The 21608-nt window shown below is 49.1% G+C and overlaps 1 protein-coding gene across 2 annotated transcripts in view; it reads right to left on the reverse strand.

Annotated features, from left to right (window-relative positions):
* LOC140427083 (teneurin-2-like) overlaps positions 1 to 21608 on the reverse strand; it is a 3867843-nt gene that overhangs the window by 3496862 nt on the left and 349373 nt on the right. The gene's annotated exons all lie outside the window — the stretch shown is intronic.

Here is a 21608-nt window from a genome sequence, read left to right on the forward strand (position 1 = left end):
AATTATGATGAATTTAACTTCATGGCACATCAACGGGAAAAGATAGCCATCACTAATTTACCTTTCAAAGTCTGAATTCTGCCTGTTAAATACGTTCATAAAAAGCTAATTTGCCAAATGACAGTGGAGTGTGGAATAAAGTCAAGAGAAAAAATTAATCACCTTTTATTGTAGTCATTAACTATTAATAAGATACAATCAAAAGTCCCCCAACTCTATACATCTGCGTTAGAAGGAAATATTTCACTACGTGAATGTCACAAAGAGTGAGACCCTTATGGCCTGTCATTCTGGGACAGAACTGCTCAGGGGTACATCATGGCTGTCTAACAGCAGGGAATACAATTGACAGTGGAGGAGGACAGATGGAGAGTGACCTAACCGCACTGAAATACCTGGATAGGGCAACACCCTCAAACATGATAATGATCATGTTGCTTTTAAAACTTGCCCTTCAGATAAAGATATATGAGATTCCAAGGGTCGACTTTAGCACCCAATAAAGACAGAAAGACAGAGGGTGCGATTCTCCGATATTGAGGCAAAGTGTTCGCGCCGTCGTGAACGCCGCCGCATTTCACGACAGCGCGAACAGGGCCCTGGCACGACCTGTTCTGGCCCCCTATCGGTGCTGGAGTGGTTCACGCCAGTCCAGCCTCCTTACGCGGCTCCAGATAGGCACCGCGCCAACCCGCACATGCGCAGTTGGGGCAGCTCAATCCTGCGCATGCGCAGTTAGGCCGCGCCATCCTGCGCATGTGCGTGGAACTTCTTACGCGTGCCGGCCCCGACCCAACATGGGGTCGGGGTTCAGGGGCCAGCCGCGCCAGGAAGTAGGCCCGGGGGGGGGGGGGGGGGGGGAGGAGGAGGCCGGCCCGCCGATCGGTGGGTCCCGATCGCGGGCCAGACCCCATCAGAGGTTCCTCCCTGGTGAAGGAGCCCCCGCCCCCCCCCCCCCCACAGGCCGTCCCCCCGAGCGTTCCCGCAGAGTTCCCGCCAGCAGCAACCAGGGGTGAACGGCACCGGCGGGACTCTGTCATTTTGGAGCGGACGCTCGGCCCATCGGGGCCGGAGAATCGGCGGCCCTGCCGATTCCAGTGGCCCGCGGCCGGGGCCGTGCCAAACGCACCGGTGAAAATGGCGCCGATTCCCCCACCTCGGAGAATCGCACACATCATTTTTGCCCAGTTGAAGTTATAAATCATAAAATGTACAGCACAGAAGGAGGCCATTCGACCCATCGAGTCTGCACCGGCTCCTGGAAAGAGCACCCTACCCAAGGTCAACACCTCCACCCTATCCCCATAACCCAGTAACCCCACCCAACACTAAGGGCAATTTATCATGGCCAATCCACCTAACCTGCACATCTTTGGACTGTGGGAGGAAACCGGAGCACCCGGAGGAAACCCACGCACACACGGGGAGGATGTGCAGACTCCGCACAGACAGTGACCCAAGCCGGAATCGAACCTGGGACCCTGGAGCTGTGAAGCAATTGTGCTACTCACAATGCTACCGTGCTGCCCTAGTTAGGTGTTAATAACCCATAGAATAGAATCCATAGAATCCCGACTGGGCAGAAAGAGGCCATTTGGCCCTTCAAGTCCGCAACAACCCCCTGAACGAGCATCAAACCTCGGCCCACTCCCCCGCACTATCCCCGTAACCGCACCTAACGTACACATGTCTGGCCACTAAGGGGAAATTTTAGTCTGACCAGTCCACCTAAACTTGCACATCTTTGGACTGTGGGAGGAAAGCGAAGCACCCGGAGGAAACCCACGCACACACGGGGACAACCTGCAAATCCGCACACTCACCCAAGGCCAGAATTGAATCCGGGTCCCCAGCACTGTGAGGCAGCTGTTCTAATCACTGTGCCACCGGGCCACCGGTGCCACGCTGAAACAATAATGTTTCACAATATTCACCACACTGAAGTGATCGTGCAGCCTGAAAATCACGATCAGTCCAGCAAACAGATCGCTGGAACTGGGTCATTTTCCAAGTCTTCCAGCTTGGACAATGGGTCTTCAAGGTTTTGAACAGATGATTTTCAGACTGAAGCATCTGGAAAGAGTTTGTGGGTAACTTACACGCAGCTCCAGAAAAAACAGGCTCGCAAATGGGCCAGGAAGGAAAAGCAGCAATAGTTCCTTTTTAGGATGGAAGTAGGTGTAACCTTCTCCGAGCTGGGATATCAACCTATTCACAGGGGCATTTCCTCCGGCTGTAGGCCGAGTTATGCAAATAAGACATACTAAGAGATTCATCTGGGTTCAGCTCTCATCGGGTGCAATTTTGTTTGGAGATGAAATTAACCCTGGCAAACCTCTGGCTACTTTCCACAGTTTCTATATTTATAACCAAACTTACTCATTAATTCACTGTGAAAGCAGCCATTATAGTCACATGTTTTTCACACATTGTCAGAGAACTTCACAAACTAACTAGCAGCTCTTTCGAAACTTGTCTTTTTATGTTTGTGCAACACATACAGGAGGAATGAAACCTAATTCCTGTTAGGTTGGGAGGTTCCTGGACCGTAGGGCCAGCTGGACGGCCCTCCAAACTGTCCCATTCTCCCGTTCTACTTGCCCGTTCCCCCAGGGGTTGTAGCTGGTCGTCCTTCTGGAGGCTATACCCCTGCTGAGCAGGAACTGACGCAGCTCATCGCTCATGAATGAGGATCCCCTCTCACTGTGGATGTAGGCGGGGAAACCGAACAGAGCGAAGATGATGCTGAGGGCCTTGATGATGGTGACAGACGTCATATCGGGGCATGGGATGGCGAAGGGGAATCTGGAGTACTCATCGACCACACTGAGAATGTACGTGTTACGGTCGGTGGAGGGGCGGGGCCCTTTGAAATCCACGCTGAGGTGTTCAAAGGGGTGGGAAGCCTTCATCAGCCGCGCACGGTCTGGCCAGTAGAAGTGAGACTTGCACTCCGCACAGACCTGGCAGTCCCTGGTGACTGTCCTTACTTCCTCGATGGAGTAGGGCAGATTGCAAGCTTTGACCAGTTGGTACAATCGAGTGACCCCTGGGTGACAAAGGCTGTCGTGTAGGGCCCAGAGTTGGTCCACTTGTGCGCTGGCACATGTACCTTGGGAGAGGGCGTCTGGGGGCTCGTTGACTTTACCGGGGCGATACAAGATCTCGTAATTATAGGTGGAGAGCATGATTCTCTACCGCAAGATTATAGCATTTTTGATCTTGCCCCGCTGTGTGTTATTGAACATGAAGGCTACCGACCGATGGTCCGTAAGGAGAGTGAATCTCTTATCGGCCAGGTAATGCCTCCAATGCTGCACAGCTTCAACGATAGCTTGGGCCTCCTTTTCGACGGATGAGTGTCGAATTTCAGAGGCATGAAGGGTGCGGGAAAAGAATGCCACGGGTCTGCCTGCCTGGTTTAGAGTGGCGGCAAGGGCGATGTCTGAAGCGTCGCTTTCTACTTGGAAAGGCAGTGACTCGTCCACTGCGCGCATCCCGGCCTTGGCGATGTCTGCTCTGATGCGGGCGAAAGCGTGTTGTGCCTCGGCCGCGAGGGGGAATTGGGTGGACTGGATGAGTGGGCGGGCCTTGGCCGCAGAGTTTGGGACCCACTGAGCGTAGTAGAAAAAGAACCCCAGGCAGCGTTTGAGGGCCTTGGGGCAGTGGGGGGGGGGGGAAGTTCCATGAGGAGGCTCATGCGCTCGGGATCCGTTTTGGACTATATAGCCGAGAATGGCTAACCAGGTCGTGCTGAACACACACTTCTCTTTGTTGTAGGTCAGGTTGAGAAGAGTGGCAGTGCGGAGGAATTTATCGAGGTTGGCATCGTGGTCCTGCTGTTCATGGCCGCAGATGATGACGTTATCTAAGTATGGAAAGGTGGCCCGCAAACCGTACTGGTCGACCATTCGGTCCATCTCTCTTTGGAAGACCGAGACCCCATTTGTGACACCGAAAGGGACCCTAAGGAAGTGGTAGAGGCGACCATCCGCCTCAAAGGCAGTGTATAGCCAATCCGACTTCCGGATGGGGAGCTGGTGGTAGACGGATTTCAGGTCAATTGTTGAGAAGACTCGGTATTGCGCAATCTGATTGACCATATCAGGTATGCGTGGGAGGGGGTACGCGTCGAGCTGCGTGTACCGATTGATGGTCTGGCTGTAGTCCACGACCATCCTGTGTTTCTCCCCAGTTTTAACCACTGCCACTTGGGCTCTCCAGGGGCTGTTGCTGGCCTCGATAATACCCTCCTTAAACAGCCGCTGGACTTCGGACCTGATGAAGGTCTTGTCCTGGGTGCTGTACCGTCTGCTCCTAGTGGCAACGGGCTTGCAATCCGCAGTTAGATTGGCAAAAAGGGAGGGGGGATCGACCTTGAGGGTCGAAAGGCCGCAAACGGTAAGGGGGGGGGGGGCCCACCGAATTTGAGGTGAGGTTCTGGAGGTTGCACTGGAAGTCCAGGCCCGACAGGAGTGCAGCGCAGAGATTAGGAAGGACATAGAGGCGGAAGTTACTAAATTCTACGCCCTGGACCGTGAGGGTGACTGTACAAAAGCCTCGGATCGGGACGGAGTGGGATCCGGATGCTAGGGAGATCCTTTGATTGGCAGGGTGGACCGCGAGGGAGTATCTGGGTGAACAAAGCTTTTGGAGCTCCCGGAGTCCAGCAGGCACGAGGTCCCGTGGCCGTTGATGTTAACCGTCGTCAACACGGTGGCCAGGTTGTGCGGGCGAGATTGGTCCAGCGTCATCGAAGCGAGCTGCGGGTAGCCATCGGATGCTTCGGGTGGCGAGCGTGTGCGGTTCCGATGTCGGGATATCCGGGGACCCTTTGGGGAACAAAGTGGTGCTGCCCATGGTGCGCACATTGCGGGGTCGGGACAAGATGGCGGCGCCCATCGTGCGCACATTGCAGGGTCGGGACAAGATGCCGGCGCCCATGGGGCGCACGTGGCCGAAGGGGGACAAGATGGCGGCATCCATTGGTTGCACATGGACCCGGGAGGAGAAGATGGCGGCTCCCGTCTGGAGTAAAGGACGTTTATCTTCTGAGCCTCCGTTGGTGCGGGGTCCGCCGCGTTGATGTAAGTCTCGAAACATGCTAGCCAGTGAGTAAAGTCTTTCCTGGCGTAGGGCGAGTGCGGATCCAGCTGCAGGCGATCGGGCTTAATTTGGATATGCATTCTGTGGAAAATCTGACTGTAATAAATTGATGCACGATCAATTGCACAAAGACTAAAGTTGGGTACAACTGTGGCTTTATTACAGTCAGATGTGTGGCCTCCTGCTGCAGGTGATGAAATGGCAGGGCACTGAAGGTCATGCATATTTATACAGTTCTCCGTGGGCGGAGCCAGCCGGCAGGAGCTACCGGTGAACCTGTAGTGCAGGTCCGACGTTACACCTCCTATTACAGTGGTTCACCACATATACAATGAAGGAAATACACTAAATGTGTTTCAGTGATATACCACATAGTCAATCAAATAACTGGAATCTGACTCTCCTCAAGCATTCCAGCAAATGTTCTTATACTTCGGGCAAAATCAGGTGGGGTATCCCAGAACGAGGCCACAGCTTGGAAATGAAGTTGTTCCAATCTGTGTTTGACGGACCGCTTGACCTTAAGGAGGTTCCAACTGTCAGTCCACCAGACGGCCATTAACAAAATGCATGCCTCTGAACTACTGCCACCTCGCTAGTCATGTTGTTCCAGTCAAGCTGTAACACTGTCATCTACAAGATAATGTGAAGATTTACACCAGATATGCTCTGCCCACAAAAGGCAGGATAAATACAATCTGGCAAATTACCACTCTATCAGTCAACTTTCATCTCCAACGTGATGCAGCACTTACTCAGCATCTGCCCAGCAACGTTCATGTTTGGGTTCCATCAGAGTCACTCAGCTCCATACCTCATTACAGCTTTGGCCCAAACTTGGACAACAAAGCTGACTTCTCGAGGTGAGTAGCTGCTCTTGGCATCCACTCAGCATTGGACCAAAGTGTGGCATCAAAGGTCCTTAGCGAAATTGGAGTCAATGGGAATCAATGGAATAAGGCTCCATTGGTTGGGGTCATACATAGCGAAAAGAAAGGTGACTGTGGTTGCTGAAGTCAATCGGCTTAGTCCCAGGACATCGCTGCAGGCACTCCTGAGGGTAACATCGGAGCACCAAATTTATTCAGCTGCTTTACCAACAACCTTCCTTCCATCATAACATCAGAGGTAGAGTGTAGAAATGTTTGATGATAATTGCACAGAATACCATTCGCAACTCCTACGAGACTGAAGCAGTCCATGTCTGCATGCAGCAAGCACTGAACATCATTCGGGCTGACTGGTAAGTGGCAAGTAACATTCACACCACAGATGTTCAAAGCAATGGTCATCTCCAACAAGAGGGAATCCAACCATCTCCCTTGATGTTCCAAAGAAGAGCCACATTAGACATGAAGCATTGGGCGCAGTTCTCCAAAAAATGACTATGTAATTAAGAGCAGGTTTCGCAGAATCATAGCGTTTACAGTGCAGAAGGAAGCCATCCAGCCCATCGAGTTTGCACAGGCCCTTGGAAACAGCACCCTACATAAGCCCACACTTCCACCCTATCCCCGGAACCCCACCTAACCTTTTTTGGACACTAAGGGCAATTTAGCACAGCCAATCCACCTAACTTGCACACCTTTGGACTGTGGGAGGAAACCAGAGCACCCGGAGGAAACCCACGCGACATGGGGAGAACGTGCAGACTCCGCAAAGATAGTGACCCAAGCCGAGAATCGAACCTGGGACCCTGGAGAGCTGTGAAGCAACTGTGCTAACCACTGTGCTACCGAGCTGCCTGGGAGTTTTGCGGAGTAATTCCTATTGGGTGTAGGGGCGCAATCCAGGTCTTTGTCATTTTTTGGAGCTTGGGGAGATTTTCACTGACAAATCCCCCACTTGGAATTGTTTTCTGCAATGGTGAACTAAGGCAAGACTGGCTCCTCAGAAATCAGGGCGCCTTTTTAAAGGGTATCCAGATTTCAAAATTAGGTTGTCCCCCACGCACAGCACCCACGGACATCGTGACCCCCACACAGGCATGGCCAACACCCGCAAGAAAATGATCCTGGAGAGGCAACCCCATCCCCCATCACTACAAGTCAGTGTGACACCCCCCTTCCCCTTCCCCCACACCAACCAGGTATGAGGATGACCTGGCTCCACACCCAATGTGTGGCATCGATGGCATTGTGTACCACCCCCCCAGCCCTCTTAAGTGAGCAGACCCTGCTGAGAGATTGCTGATGGCGCCCCCCCCCATCTTTTAGTTCCCCCCTTCAGACCCCTCACCATTTCAGCACCTACTTTTAGTTTGGACGGGCAGCATGGTCGGTGCAGGCTTGGAGGGCCGAAGGGCCTGTTCCTGTGCTGTACTTTTCTTTGTTCTTTGTTCTTTCAGGCCTCGCACCCCCACCCTTCATAACCCCCCTCACACCCCCGCCCTTCATAAACTCCCTTCATCCCTCGATCATGGGCATCAGCCCCCTCGGGCCCCACCGCTTAGCAGTGTCAACCTGGCAGCCAGGCAATGTCCGGCATTTGGATGGTGCCAGGGTTTTGGGGTGGCTAGGGTGCCTGCCTTATCCCTTTCCCCCCTGGAGCTCCACTAGCCTCCATGTCCCCTGGCATGGCCATCGCGTCTGGTTTCCATTTATGGAGACGAGTAGCAATCCTTGCTGGTGGGCCTGTGAACACAGGAGACAGGAAAGTGCAGCCTCGAACGGTTTAAATCAGATTAATCACTCATTTAAATATGCTGATCTGGGGGCGATCCATAGTGTATCGGGTAGTGGGTAGGGTGCATCGTGCATGACACAGTGCTAGGTGCAAGACCCATTTTTGGCCTCTCCCACTATGCACGTGTTGCAATGGGATCGGTGCCAGGCATAACGCGGCGGGAAAATCACGCCCGCCCGTTAATTGTTTCTCTCTTTACAGGTGCTGCCAGAGCTGCTGTGCTTTTCCAGAACTTCCTGTTTTCATTTTAGATCCTCAGTGTCCACAGTATTTTGCTTTTATCCTCTTGTTGCTCAACAGAATTACAACTGCTGAATCCCACCATCATCATCCTGGGGGTTACAATCAAGCATTACCGTCACTGGATCATTCATCTCTATACTGTAGCTACTGGACCAGGTCGCAGGTTGAGAATTCTGTGTTGAGTAACTGACCACCTGACTCCTCAAAGCCAATCTGCCATCTAGAAAGAACAAGTCATGAGTATATCTTATGACGGAATACCTTCTATTTCCCTGGAGATCCAACACTCAAATTGCTCAACACCATCCATGACAAAGAAGTCTGCTTGTTCGATACCCCATCCAACATCCTAGACATTCTGTCACTCTGCCACTGAACACAGTGGCAACAGTGTGTGCCACCTACAAGATACACGGCAGCAAACCTGTCATGGTCCTTTGACAACACTTTCCAACCACCTGCCCACTACCACTGAGAGGAAGAAGGGCAGCAGGCACATGGGAACACCACCATCATAAAAGTAGCCCTGAAAGCCAAGCACTCTCCTGACTTGGAGCTCTACGGCTCGGTCAAATGCCTGAAACTCCCTTTCTAACAGAACCGTGGGCATATCGAACAAACCTGGGCTGCAGCAGTTATTTGGCACCTTAGCACTAGCTCCTCAAGGGTAAATAGGGATGGACAGCAAATGCTGTCCTTGCCAGTGATCTGCATCCCATGAATTAATTCAATGACACTGAAAACAAAGAATGTAGAACCAGAAACAGTTCGTGCTTTACCGAGAGATGTCATTTCCTGATTCAAATGGAACAAGGGCAGCACGGTAGCATTGTGGATAACACAATTGCTTCACAGCTCCAGGGTCCCAGGTTCGATTCCCGGCTTGGGTCACTGTCTGTGCGGAGTCTGCACATCCTCCCCGTGTGTGCGTGGGTTTCCTCCGGGTGCTCCGGTTTCCTCCCACAGTCCAAAGATGTGCAGGTTAGGTGGATTGGCCATGATAAATTGCCCTTAGTGTCCAAAATTGTCCTTAGTGTTGGGTGGGGTTACTGGGTTATGGGGATAGGGTGGAGGTGTTGACCTTGGGTAGGGTGCTCTTTCCACGAGCCGGTGCAGGCTCGATGGGCTGAATGGCCTCCTTCTACACTGTAAATTCTATGATAATTCTATGAAAAGTGAGATGCATCTCTCTGGCACAAATTGAGGGGGATTCAGATTACAGAAGATAATGGAAAATCCTTAGAATCCGGCCTTATGTTAAAGTGCCCATAGAGGATTCTAACAAATTTATCAGGGGAAGGAGCTCTTGTGGCAGGTGCTGGTACAAGTTTGAGATGCACTCATGGTCGAGCAGCCCTCTGCTGGCTCATTGTAAGCCAGGAGCCTTGTTATTGACTGCACAAACCCAAGCAATGTCATCGCTGAAAGCCACTACTGGGCATAGTCTTGGGGTTACTGATGCGATTGGTCCTTTGGGCCGATTGACCAAAGGTCTCCATGGACCTTTGGGCCGATTATAAACGAGTATTGCTGCTAATTAATTTCTGGGAATGAACCTAATTAATCTTTCTGAACAAACAACTTTGTCTTCCCCCAGCACCACCCACCCCCCTAACCCTATTGAGACTATTCATTGAATAAACTTCCATTTCTTAATGGCTACAAAGATTAGCATTGGCAGCGATTAACACTGGCCATAAGGGACCTGGGTGTGTGTCAATGCACAGTGCTATGGAGCTGTTCATAACAATTCCCTAAATAGTGATTCTCTCGGTCACAGTCACACAAAAAAGATGGAATATAAAAGGAACTAAAAAAAATCAGGAGGGAATATAAAGAGATTTTAATTATTCTCATAAATTTATTGATTCTGCCTCTCCATCTGCCTGGTCCACAGAAAGAAGGGCAAGAGAGGGGAAAATGGATGAGTCACAGACAATATAGTTTGTAACGGTACATTTTGGTGCTATTTTTGTGTTCATCAAATTGACGGATCTCTGTGCTGGGGAATATGAGTTTTGTATTGTTACCACTAAATTTGACCATCGAGCATTTTCCCCTGATGGGAGCCTGGCTTTTAAGCATCGAGACTGCGAGCAGGAGAAGGCCATTCGACCCTTGAGCCTGCTCCGCCACTCAAAATGATTATGGCTGATCCTCGATCTCAATGCCGTACTCCCGCTCTCTCTCCATACCCTTTAATACATTCAGCGACTTGGACTCCACAACCTCCTGCGGTAGAGAATCGCACAGGCTCACTGGCCGTGGCACTGCCCATCAACAAGACAAAATGAAAAACTTCTTTTACATCCCCTGATCCATCACTTCAAATTCAGGTGCGGAAAGAGTTAGATACAAAGATAGATACTTCAGACCTGGTGCAGTTGCACATTTTGCCCGGAGTGCTAACTTTGTGTGACTTTGAGAGGTCAGTTTATTTGTATAATTAGAACATGTTCCCTGAACGATTGCCTCCGGTGCAGGCAACGACCTGATTGGAGCAGCAGTACAATATCCAGCAAATTAGTGGTTAGTAAAGGGCTGCTGATTCCGGGACGTGAAGAAAAGCTCCAATGAATAATCAGGAAATCAGAAGTTCATCAGCTGTTCCATGGAGGACAGAAGACAGAGGCACATAAGACGGATGCCAGATTAATTCCAACGAAAAATAAAAATTCCAATTGAGGACCCACCTTGCGGTCAACCATAAAAAGTTAAAAGATATGGGGCGGGACTCTCCGCCGGTGGGATTCTCCATTTTGCCGGCGCCCGGGGGTTTCCCGACGGCGCGGGGCTGCCTCATAATGGGAAACCCCCTTGTCCGGCCGATGTAACGGAGAATCCCGCCGGCAGGTTAGGGCAGAAATGTGGCGCGGCGGGGCGGAGAATCCCACCCATGGGTTGCGAACTACCGCCCTCGCCGTGCCCAACTCAGGACGAGGCCAGAACATCTTGCAAGAGGCCTCTCGTGATTTAGATTTGCATATTCAAGTGGGTATATGTCTATGCCGGAGGCCAAGGCCCAGGTTCAAATGGCCTCGCCTCGGAGAACCAGCCGAGGCGCAGTTTAGCACTGGTCTCCACAAATGTGGACCAGGCATATCGGCACTTGGTGGGGTCTCCAAGGTCTACAAAATTATGAGGCGCATAGACAGAGTGGATAGTCAGAGACTTTTTCCCAGGGTAGAGGGGTCAATTACTAGGCGGCATAGGTTTAAGGTGTGAGGGGCAAGGTTTAGAAGGGATGTACTAGGTAAGTTTTATACACAGAGGGTAGTGGGCGCCTGGAACTCGCTGCCGGAGGAGGTGGTGGAAGCAGGGACGATAGTGACGTTTAAGGGGCATCTTGACAAATACATGAATAGGATGGGAATAGAGGGATACGGACCCTGGAAGTGTAGAAGATTTTAGTTTAGACAGGCAGCATGGTCGGCGCAGGCTTGGAGGGCCGAAGGGCCTGTTCCTGTGCTGTACTTTTCTTTGTTCTTTGTTCTTTGAAATCAGAGGCCCATGGGTGGTCAGGGTCTGGGCGCGGTTCAACCCTGGCACTCCCGATGCCACCTGGGCACCATGGCACTGCCAGCCTGGCATCCTGGCAATGCCACCCGGAACCCTGAGAGAAAGCTAGCTAGAAATATAACAGTAGATATCAAGAGTTTTTACAGATATTTTTTAAAAGAAGGAAGTCAACAAAGTGAGCTTTGGTCTCAGAGAAAGTGGGCGGGATTCTCTGTTTTTGAGACCATGTGTTGACGCCAGAGGAGGAACTGTAGCGTTTTACAACGGAAAAATCAAGCCGGACTCTCACCTATCCTGCGACAGGTGAGGGGCTGGCAGCCACGCCGAGTAAAACTCCTGGCTCCCAGGACAAACACGGCTGGAGAATTGCTGGATCCGCAGCCGCGCACGCGCACGGCGACAAGCTGCAGTGGTCGCACCGTAAAACATGGCGCCGGCGTGCGTGGACCCGACCTGCCAAATACTGCCGCCCATGTTACCCCCTGGCCGCCCATTGGCCTCCCCCTCACCATGCTCCCCAGTCCTCGCGGAAATCCCCCCCCCCGTCCAGCAGCACGGCTTCTGGCTGACTGCGGTGGCACTCGACACAGTCCGCAGCCGCAATGCCGGGTTCCCGACCACTGAGACCACAAATGAACTGCGCCGTCAGAAAAACGGCCCATCGCGGCGGTGAATTGTGGAGGCCCTGGAGAATAGAGGGTTAGGCCTGCTAATGATATGTCAACGGTGCTTAAACTGCGTGCGGAAAGCGACGCATTTATGCCATTTGCGGGAGGGCCGGAGGATCCTGATTTGGCGTCAAACTGGCGCCTTCCGCGATTTTGGCATCGGAGGCTATCCTCCACCCAATCGCGTTTCGCGATTTCGGCATTGGCCAACGGTGAATCCTGCCCTAAGTGTTGACACCGATGCAGAATTCGTGGACTTTCACAACAACGGAACTCGCGCTGAACCTGGATCGATTCAGCGACTGTGGAGGGGCTGGCACCCACACCACGTGGAACACAATCCATTCCAATGAAAAATGGTGCGGGATTTGCCAGGTCCATGACTGACACTCGGGTGGATGACAAGCTGCAGCCGCATAGACACATTACAATCCACACAAACACTCATCCCAGCCAAAAAGATGGTACTGGTTGTGCTGGAGCGCACCCATACAGCTGATGGGTCGGCTGGGGCCAGAGGGCACCTAGAGGGTGGCCTGGAGGCCACCTAAACGACCCGTGTTCACAGTGGGCTGTAGCAGCGTGTGCAGCTGCATGACTACCTTGTCGGCTGCGGCAACGGTGTTCCGTGCCCGTCTACTCGACCCCACCGCCCACCTCCTAGCCACCCCCCTGCTACAACCCCGGGCCCTCGCAGAAGCCCACCGGCCAGCGGCACAACTGTTAGCAAACTATGGTGATGGTGGACACTTTCCGTACCCCTTCTTGCTCCCTCAGCATCCATGACGGCAGTTCCCCGATTTTTTAAAGCACAAGTGAACCGAGCTGTCGGGAACTCAGCCCATCGGAGGAGTATCGCAGAGGCCGCGGAGAGTACCGGGTCGGGCCCGTTAATGACATGCAAACGGTGTTTACTGTACGTGTGTTCCGGACCACATTTACGCCGCTGTCAAGTCAACGAAGAATAGCGATTTGGTGTCAAGTCGCGATTTTAGCGTCGGAACCTATTCTCCACCCAATCGCGTTGCACAATTTAGTTGTCAGTCAATGGAGAATCCTGCCCAGTGAGTCTGGGGAATTAATAATGGAAAATAAAGGGATGGCAGAAGAATTGAACAAACGTTTAGCATCGGTCTTCACTACTTTTTTAAAAATAAATATAGAGTACCCAATTAATTTTTTCAATTAAGGGGCAATTTAGCGTGGCCAATCCACCTAACCTGCACATCTTTGGGTTGTGGGGGCGAAACCCACGCAGACACGGGGTGAATGTGCAAACACCACACAGACAGTGACCCAGAGCCGGGATCGAACCTGGGACCTCAGCGCCATGAGGCAGCAGGGATAACCCTCTGCGCCACCGTGCTTCCTCGGTCTTCACTATTGAGGATACAAGCAACATCCCAAAAATGATTATACTTCAGGAGTTGGAAGGAAGAGAGGAACTTAAGAAATTACAATCACTAGGGAAGTGATGCTTCGCAACCTGTTGGAACTGCGCGTTGACAAGTTCCTGGGTCCTGATGAATTTCATCCTAGAGTCTCAAAAGAAGTGGCTTGCGAGATAGTTGATGCGTTGGTTTTAATTTTCCAAAATTCACTAGATTCAGGGAAGGTTCCATTAGTTTGGAAAATAGCTAATGGAACTCCTTTATTAAAAAAGGCAGGAAGACAGAAAGTAGGATACTGTTGGCCAGTTAGCATAACATCTGTCATGGTGAAAATGTTAGATGCAATTAGTAAAGGCATCATGACAGGGCACTTAGATAAATTCAGGGTAATCAGGCAGAGTCAACATTATTTTGTTAAAAGAAATCATGTTGAATCAATTTCTTGGCGTGCTTTGAAGAAGTAACAGGTCTGTGAATGCTGTACTTAGATTTTTAGGAGGCATTTGATAAGATGCCTTATCAAAGGTTACTAGGAAAAATAAAAGCTCATGTGTCAGGGGTAACATATTGGCATGGGTAAAAGATTGGTTAGCTAACAGGAAACAGAGAGTAGGCATAAATGATTCATTTTCTAGTTGGCATGATGCGATGAGTGGCGTGCCACAGGAAGATTGCTGGGGTCTGAACTCTACAATTTATATAAACAATGAGGAAACCGAAAGTCTGGTTGCTAAATTTGTTGATGACACAAAGATAGGTAGGAAAGTAAGTTGTGAAGAGGACATAAGAAGGCTACAAAAGGTCAGGAGAGCGAGCAAAGATCTGGCAAATGGAGTGTAATGTGGGAAATTGTGAGGTTGTCCATTTTGGGACGACGAATAAAACAGCGTATTATCTAAAGGCTGAGAGATAGGCTGCGGGATTCTCTCTCGGCAGGATCCTCTGCTCAGCCGACAGTGCACCCACGCCTGCGGGTTTCCCGACAGCGTGGAGGTGGCCACAATGGGAAACCCCATTAGCCAGCTGTAGGAATGGAGAATCCCGCTGCTGACGGGGGCACGCCTTGCTGGAAAATGGGCCTGGCAAAGGGAGAATCCCGCCCAGGAGCTCTGAGATGCAGAGGGATCTGGGTGTTCTAGTTCATGATTTACAAAAGGTTAGCATGCAGGTGCAGCAAATAATTAACAAAGCTAACAGAATGTTATTGTTTATTTAGAGGGGAATTGTATACAAGATTAGGGAGGTAATGCTTCAGCTATGCAGGGCATTGGTGAGACCCCATCTGGAGTATGTGTACAGTATTTAGTCTCCTTTTTTCAGGAAAGATGTAAATGCATTGGAAGCAATTCGGAGAAGGTTTACTAGATTAATACCTAGAATAGGCGGGTTGTCTTATGAGGAAAGGTTGGGCAGGTTAGGCTTGCATCTGCTGGAGTTTTAAAAAAGAGTAAGAGTGACGTGATTGAAACATATGGGTCTGCATTCTCTGTCCCGCCGCGCCAGATTTCTGGTTCAGCACATCGGCGGGATGCTCCGATTCGCCGGCTGGTAAATGGGGTTCCCATTGTGGGGCAGCTCCACGCCGTCGGGAAACCCCTGGGCTGCCAACAAAACGGAGCATCCCAACGGCGTAGAATCCAGCTCCTCAGGGGATGCGTTAGGGTGGATATGGAGAAGATGTGCCCTCTTGTGGGAGACCCCAGAACATGGAGCCACTGTGTAAAAATAAGGAGTCGCCCATTTAAGACAGATGTGGAAAAGAAATCTCAGAGGTGTTATGGGCCAGGGTTTAGAAACCACCAACGTATATTATGGAGTTATCCTGACCTATAACTGTTTATTGATTTTGGTTACGATGAGCACAAGACCCTGTCTTTCAGGTGTTATTCAACAGAGTTCTTCGGCACTTTTTAATCAAAAAGCAAGCTTTATTCTGCGAATTTACTTAACATTTTTATAAACACACACAGTAAGCATTTTTATCAACTACAAACATAAAGACCCCACACAGCTACAGTAATCTATGTATATCCCTTAATGAATTCTCCCTTTAACTGTTCCAGTTCAGTAACAAAATCCAAGTAAAACCAGAAATCCCTTTTCAAAGGTGTGGCCCAGCACACGGCACTCTTACTGGTATAAGACTTGTTTGTGATACTCTGTTCCCCTTCTCAAACAGCAGGTTTGAATTCCTTCCAGAAAGCAATTATCTATTTTAAGTTATCAAGCAGTCTGGAGACAGCTTTTAAAATGAAGATAGAGACATTTCTTTCAACCTGTGCAGTTCAAAACCTGTCCAAACTCAAAGTGAAAGTAAAACCCACAGAGCCAAAAACCAGGAGCGCGATTCTTCTGTAATCGGTGGGGCGGGCAACTCCAGCGGGATGGAGTTGCGTGAACCACTCCGGCGTCAGGTCACCCCAAATGTGTAGAATCTCCGCACCTTCAGGGGCTAGGCCCGCCCTGGAATGGTTTGCGCACCGTCGGCCAGCCCCACGTCAACCGACGCCGCAGGGCCTCCGTCGGCCGGCGCGAGTTGGCACATGCGCGGGAGCGCCAGCGTGTGCTGGCGTCATCCCTGCGCATGCGCCGAGGGCTTCATTTCCGCACCGGGAATGGCAGACCGGTACAGCCTCCGGTGCGAAAGGATAGAGTGCCCCCACGGCACAGGCCCGCCCGCGGATCGGTGGGCCCCGATCGCGGGCCAGTCCATCGTGGGGGCATCTCCCGGGGCCAGATCCCCCCGCGATACCCCAAGAACCCCGGAGGACGCCCACGCATTGTATGTGTGGCACAGTGAGTTTATTCTCAACTTGATTCATTGAAGCACTGCACAGGACAATCAGCCCTGAGCTCTTTTACATATTCATATTCACATTTTATTAAAATAGCAGAACGTGTCAGAGAAAAGTATTTCAAAATGTCACACAGAAACCTGTCAAGGTATACCCCCAAAGCGTACTGTGAACATGAGCTATTTGCGTACTATATTTTCATGGATTCACCCAAGGTGGCCTGTGGGCTCAGCACTGGAACAACACTATAGCTACCTGTCAACATCCACATTTCATAAATGTTGAACCTGTTTAGAAGAAAATGCTTTGCTTACAATGGGAATAGAGAGGTACCAGAACATGTTCAACTACTGACCTATGACTTAAGTTCAGCAGACTGCCCAAATGACTCAAGTTCAGCAGACTGCCCAAATTATCGACCTGGTGGCGCAAGAAGGAATAGAGAGAAAGAGAACTTAGAAGTTTTCTTGAAACTCAGAGATATTACCATTTCCTTAATTAACTTCCTCCCTCATTTACTCTTTCTAAAATGCAGAAGCTTACATTGAACTGCACACAATGGGACACTTCTATTTAAAGGGGCTCCATGATGGTCAATTCTTGTGCTAACAGTATCAAAGAATATGATTGCAGATGCATGTGGGTTGAATGCAATAATCAACAGAGGTTTATTAGATAGATGTTCAATGTACAAAGGCTCATATTAAACTAAGGGCAAAAGTAGCCAATGATGTCACGGCTGTCACATGACTCGGTTCTTAAAGAGACAGACACCGGAATGTGACAACGAGGGGCTTTTCACAGTAACGTCATTGCAGTGTTAATGTAAGCCTACGTGTGACAATAAAGATTATTATTATTATTAGAAGATGTTTATCCAGCAACGGGCGTGTCATCGCTGTGTAAAAACAGACCAGTCACAGGCTGATTGCTGGAGCAAGGACAGCCAACGTAAAAATTGTGGCACAACTGGCCACACATCAAGGGCTCCCCAACCTGACCTCCTCAGATTGACGGTTTGAAATCGGTACGGGCCCTTCCTTTGATTTTTTTTTTTGCCCCAAAACCCTTGTCGGTTCCGATGCCAGATGACATTTCTGACCTTCTACTGATCTGCTTCAACATCAACCATCGAACTGAGGCGTTTCCTCTTTCTCTGAAATTATTTTTTTCTGACCCTTTCCTCCTCGTCAGTTTTCTTTCTGTAACTTTTGTATATTTGCACTGACAGTCTAAAAGAATAAGATCGCAGATGTACATGGGTTGAATACAAGAATCAACAGAGGTTTATTAGATGGATGTTCACTGTACAAAGCCCATGAAGTAGCTGATGACACATGGCCTGTCATGTGACTTGGTTCTTAAAGAGACATTGTTCACAATGACATTAACCCATTAAAAGACAGTCAACATTCCAACATTTTGTTTTTCACAATATGTTTGCTTAGCCCACTAGAGCAGCTACCAGCTCAGCTACAACCAAATAGAGGCTTCAGCAGGTCAAGTTGAGGGAGGAGAGCTCGGTAAAGTTTTAAGCATGAATGAGGAAGAGCAAATGCAAGGAAGGGCTAGCAAAGCAATAAGATCCACTTGCCCAGAATCAAATCTAGTTTTTCCTCTTAGTTGTTGAGACCAGGGATTGGTTCCACATGAAACCAATTGATAGAAGAAGGCTTTTATCTGAGCACCAACTCTTCATGTAATTAATTAAAAGCATTTAAAACCTACAAAATCAGGAGGCACGCATGAAGGGGTCCAATACTTATTCAAGTATAGTGGCCATTTTACAGAAGTGCTTGCTACAAGGGTGCATTTGGTCATTCTGAACCATTTGAAGCCTGGATAGAGTGGACGTGGAGAGGATGTTTCCACTTGTAGGAAAAACTAGAAGCAGAGGACACAATCTCAGACTAAAGGGACAATCCTTTAAAACTGAGATGAGGAGGAATTTCTTCAGCCAGGGGGTGGTGAATCTGTGGAACTCTTTGCCGCAGAAGGCTGTGGAGGCCAAATCACTGAGTGGCTTCAAGACAGAGATAAATAGGGGGATCAGGGGTTATGGGGAGAAGGCAGGAGAATGGGGATGAGAATAATATCAACCATGATTGAATGATGGAGCAGACTCAATGGGCCAAGTGGCCTAATTCTGCTCCTATGTCTTATGGTCTTATGGAAGCAAGCTACTAGTCTCAGAGGCCAGTTAACATTTCTCTCAGACTCTGACTGTGATTTTTCAATTTATTCATGGGATGTGGACATCATTGCCATTTATTGCTCATCCCAATTGGTCTTGAACTGAATTGGTCTTGCCCAGTCATTTCAAAGGGTACACTGCATCTGGGGTCACACCGGGTAAGGATGCGGATTGCTTTCCCTAAAGGACATTAGTGAACCAGAGGGGGTTTTAAGACAATCGTTTCATGGTTCTCATTAACTTTAAATTGTACCACCCACAATGTGGGATTTGAATCTGGGTTCCCAGACCATTCCCGTGGGTCTCTGGGTTACTAGTCCATTGACAACACCACTATGCCACCACCCCCTGCCCCCAGAGAGTCTTATGCTTGGACTCCTTATAAAGGGACCAGAATGGCTTCACACACCTCAGTATTGCTCTGATCAAAAGCAGATCTCCAAACCTGAAGAGCTGGCACTCATGCGTTATGCTGATGTAACATTCTCCCCAACCAGCTAGTCTCCTCAAAAGAAAAGGCAGACAGCAAGTAGGACAGACCATCCCAACCAGCACATGCGTCATCAGCAGTTGCACAACCCAGCATAATGTGATAGGAAATCATTTGTGTCTCAAAAGGTGCTCAAAACATTCATGCAACATGTGTACCAGGTAATGGTCGCTGATGGTGGTAAAAAAGAGAAAGTATAGCTTTATCCTCTTTACATTGAATGACACCATCATTGTTGAGTTCAAGGTTATGCATCCTATTTCTATTTCTGGTAAATCTGCATTTTCGCTGTAAAAAAAAATATTGTTCCAATGTCACTTGTTAGTTCACTCAGTTACAAAACAATATGAAGCTACATTTTTGTGTGCCTCAGAAGGAGCCTGCACAGTGGAAAAGCTAGTTAAGAGTTGAATTCCACTTGGGGTGCTTTCAAATCCAGACTGCTCTACACGGACCCCACCGGTTGAATAGTTACATTTTCGGGAGAGGAACGATTTTAAACAACCAAAAAATATCATAATCCCAATTTTTTTAACATAAATTTAAAGTGTCCAATTATTTTTTTCCAATTAAGGGGCAATTTAACGAGCCAATCCACCTACCCTGCACAGCTTTGGGTTGTGGGTGCGAGACCTACGCGGACACGGGGAGAATGTGCAAATTTCACACGGGCTGTGACCCGGGGCGGGGATCGAACCCGGGTCCTCGGTGCCGTGAGGCAGCAGTGCTAACCACTGCATCACCGTGCTGCCCTGAAAGCCCTATTTCTACAGGGGGAAAAAAATCATTCTTCGGACAAACTGCCTCACATTTTCACCCCAACAATAGTCATTGGGGATTCAAATTGATTTTAAACCTCCACTCTCTATAGGCTCAGAGAAACATTTTGACAAAGGATGCAGAAAACCCCTTATATCTTTGATGTAAAGTCATGCAGCAGCATAGCCTCAGTGATTAACTATGACAGGCCAGAGGCTGTAAGGAAAAAAATCAAAGAATTCAGACCAGGCATATCTGCAGCAAAGCTAATGGGATTTCTCCAAAGGTTTAAGCAACGCCACAAACAGTGTAACAAAGCTAACATCAAATTCAGTGCACTCGGCTTCCTGTAAGCACTGCATGTCAAAGCAAACAAATTGACATATGAGAGCTCCATAACATTTGTACACTGAGATAGACTCTTTGATTGGAAAATCTACCTTATTAATTCCTAATGGATATCTGGACAAATTAATACCAGTTAATACCAACTCCTCTATCCCTGTGCCAGTTTGTGCCAATCTTACATCTTAACTCTACTGCTATGAACACTTATCTTCATTTGTTTACAGATGCCAATACAGCAATTGATACTGAGCTACATAAGCCATACGCACCAACAACATCTTATTAGGTTTCTTAAAATTACATTACTAAACCTTCTTAAGCTCACCATCTTCAAATACTTCATTAAATTCTCTCAGAATCTTCTCTGGTCTAAGAAATAAAGCTCCAATATCCACTGTTCTTCATAACCAATACTTTTCATTGTTGGTATTTTAGCAAATCTTAACAATATTCTTTGCATGGCACTAATATCTTCCCATCTGGGTTGCCCAGATCTGCATAAAATACTTGACTGTCACAAACATATAAGATAAGAGAAGACGTAAGCTACACAGCCTCTCGAGCCTGCTCCACCATTTAATAAGGTGATGGCTGATCTGTGTGTGTTTCAAGTTCTAATTTCCATTGACCTCAATGACCTTTGATTCCCTTGCCTAACAAGAATCCTTCTACCTTTGCCTTCAAAATATCCAGTGGTCCCACCTCTACTACCTTCTAAGGCAGAGTTCCAAAGTTGCACAACCCTCTGAGAACAGGGCAACACGGTAGCATTGTGGATAGCACAATTGCTTCACAGCACCAGGGTCCCAGGTTCGGTTCCGGCTTGGGTCACTGTCTGTGCGGAGTCTGCACATCCTCCCCGTGTTTGCGTGGGTTTCCTACGGGTGCTCCGGTTTCCTCCCACAGTCCAAAGATGTGCAGATTAGGTGGATTGGCCATGACAAATTGCCCTTTGTGTCCAAAATTGCCCTTAGGGTTGGGTGGGGTTGCTGGGTTATGGGGATAGGGTGGAGGTGTTGACCTTGGGTAGGGTGCTCTTTCCAAGAGCCGGTGCAGACTCGATGAGCCGAATGGCCTCCTTCTGCACTGTAAATTCTATGAAATTCTATGAGAACAAAATTCTGCTCATGTCTGTCTTAAAAGGGTGACTCCTCATTTTAAAACAGTGCCCCCCAATTCTGGAGTCATCCACAAGAGCAAACATCCCTTCCACGTCACCTTGTCAATACCGTTCAGGATGTTATTTACTTCAACCAAGTCACCCCTCACTCTTCTAAACTCCAGTGCAAACAAGCCCAGTCTGCCTAACCTGTCCTTATATGGCGAACCGCTCTTTCCAGGTATCAATCCAATAAACCTCCTCTGAACCTCCTCCAACACATTTACACTTTCCTTAAATAAGGAAAGCAA

This window comes from Scyliorhinus torazame, chromosome 7 (assembly GCF_047496885.1).
Source record: "Scyliorhinus torazame isolate Kashiwa2021f chromosome 7, sScyTor2.1, whole genome shotgun sequence".
NCBI lineage: Eukaryota > Metazoa > Chordata > Chondrichthyes > Carcharhiniformes > Scyliorhinidae > Scyliorhinus > Scyliorhinus torazame.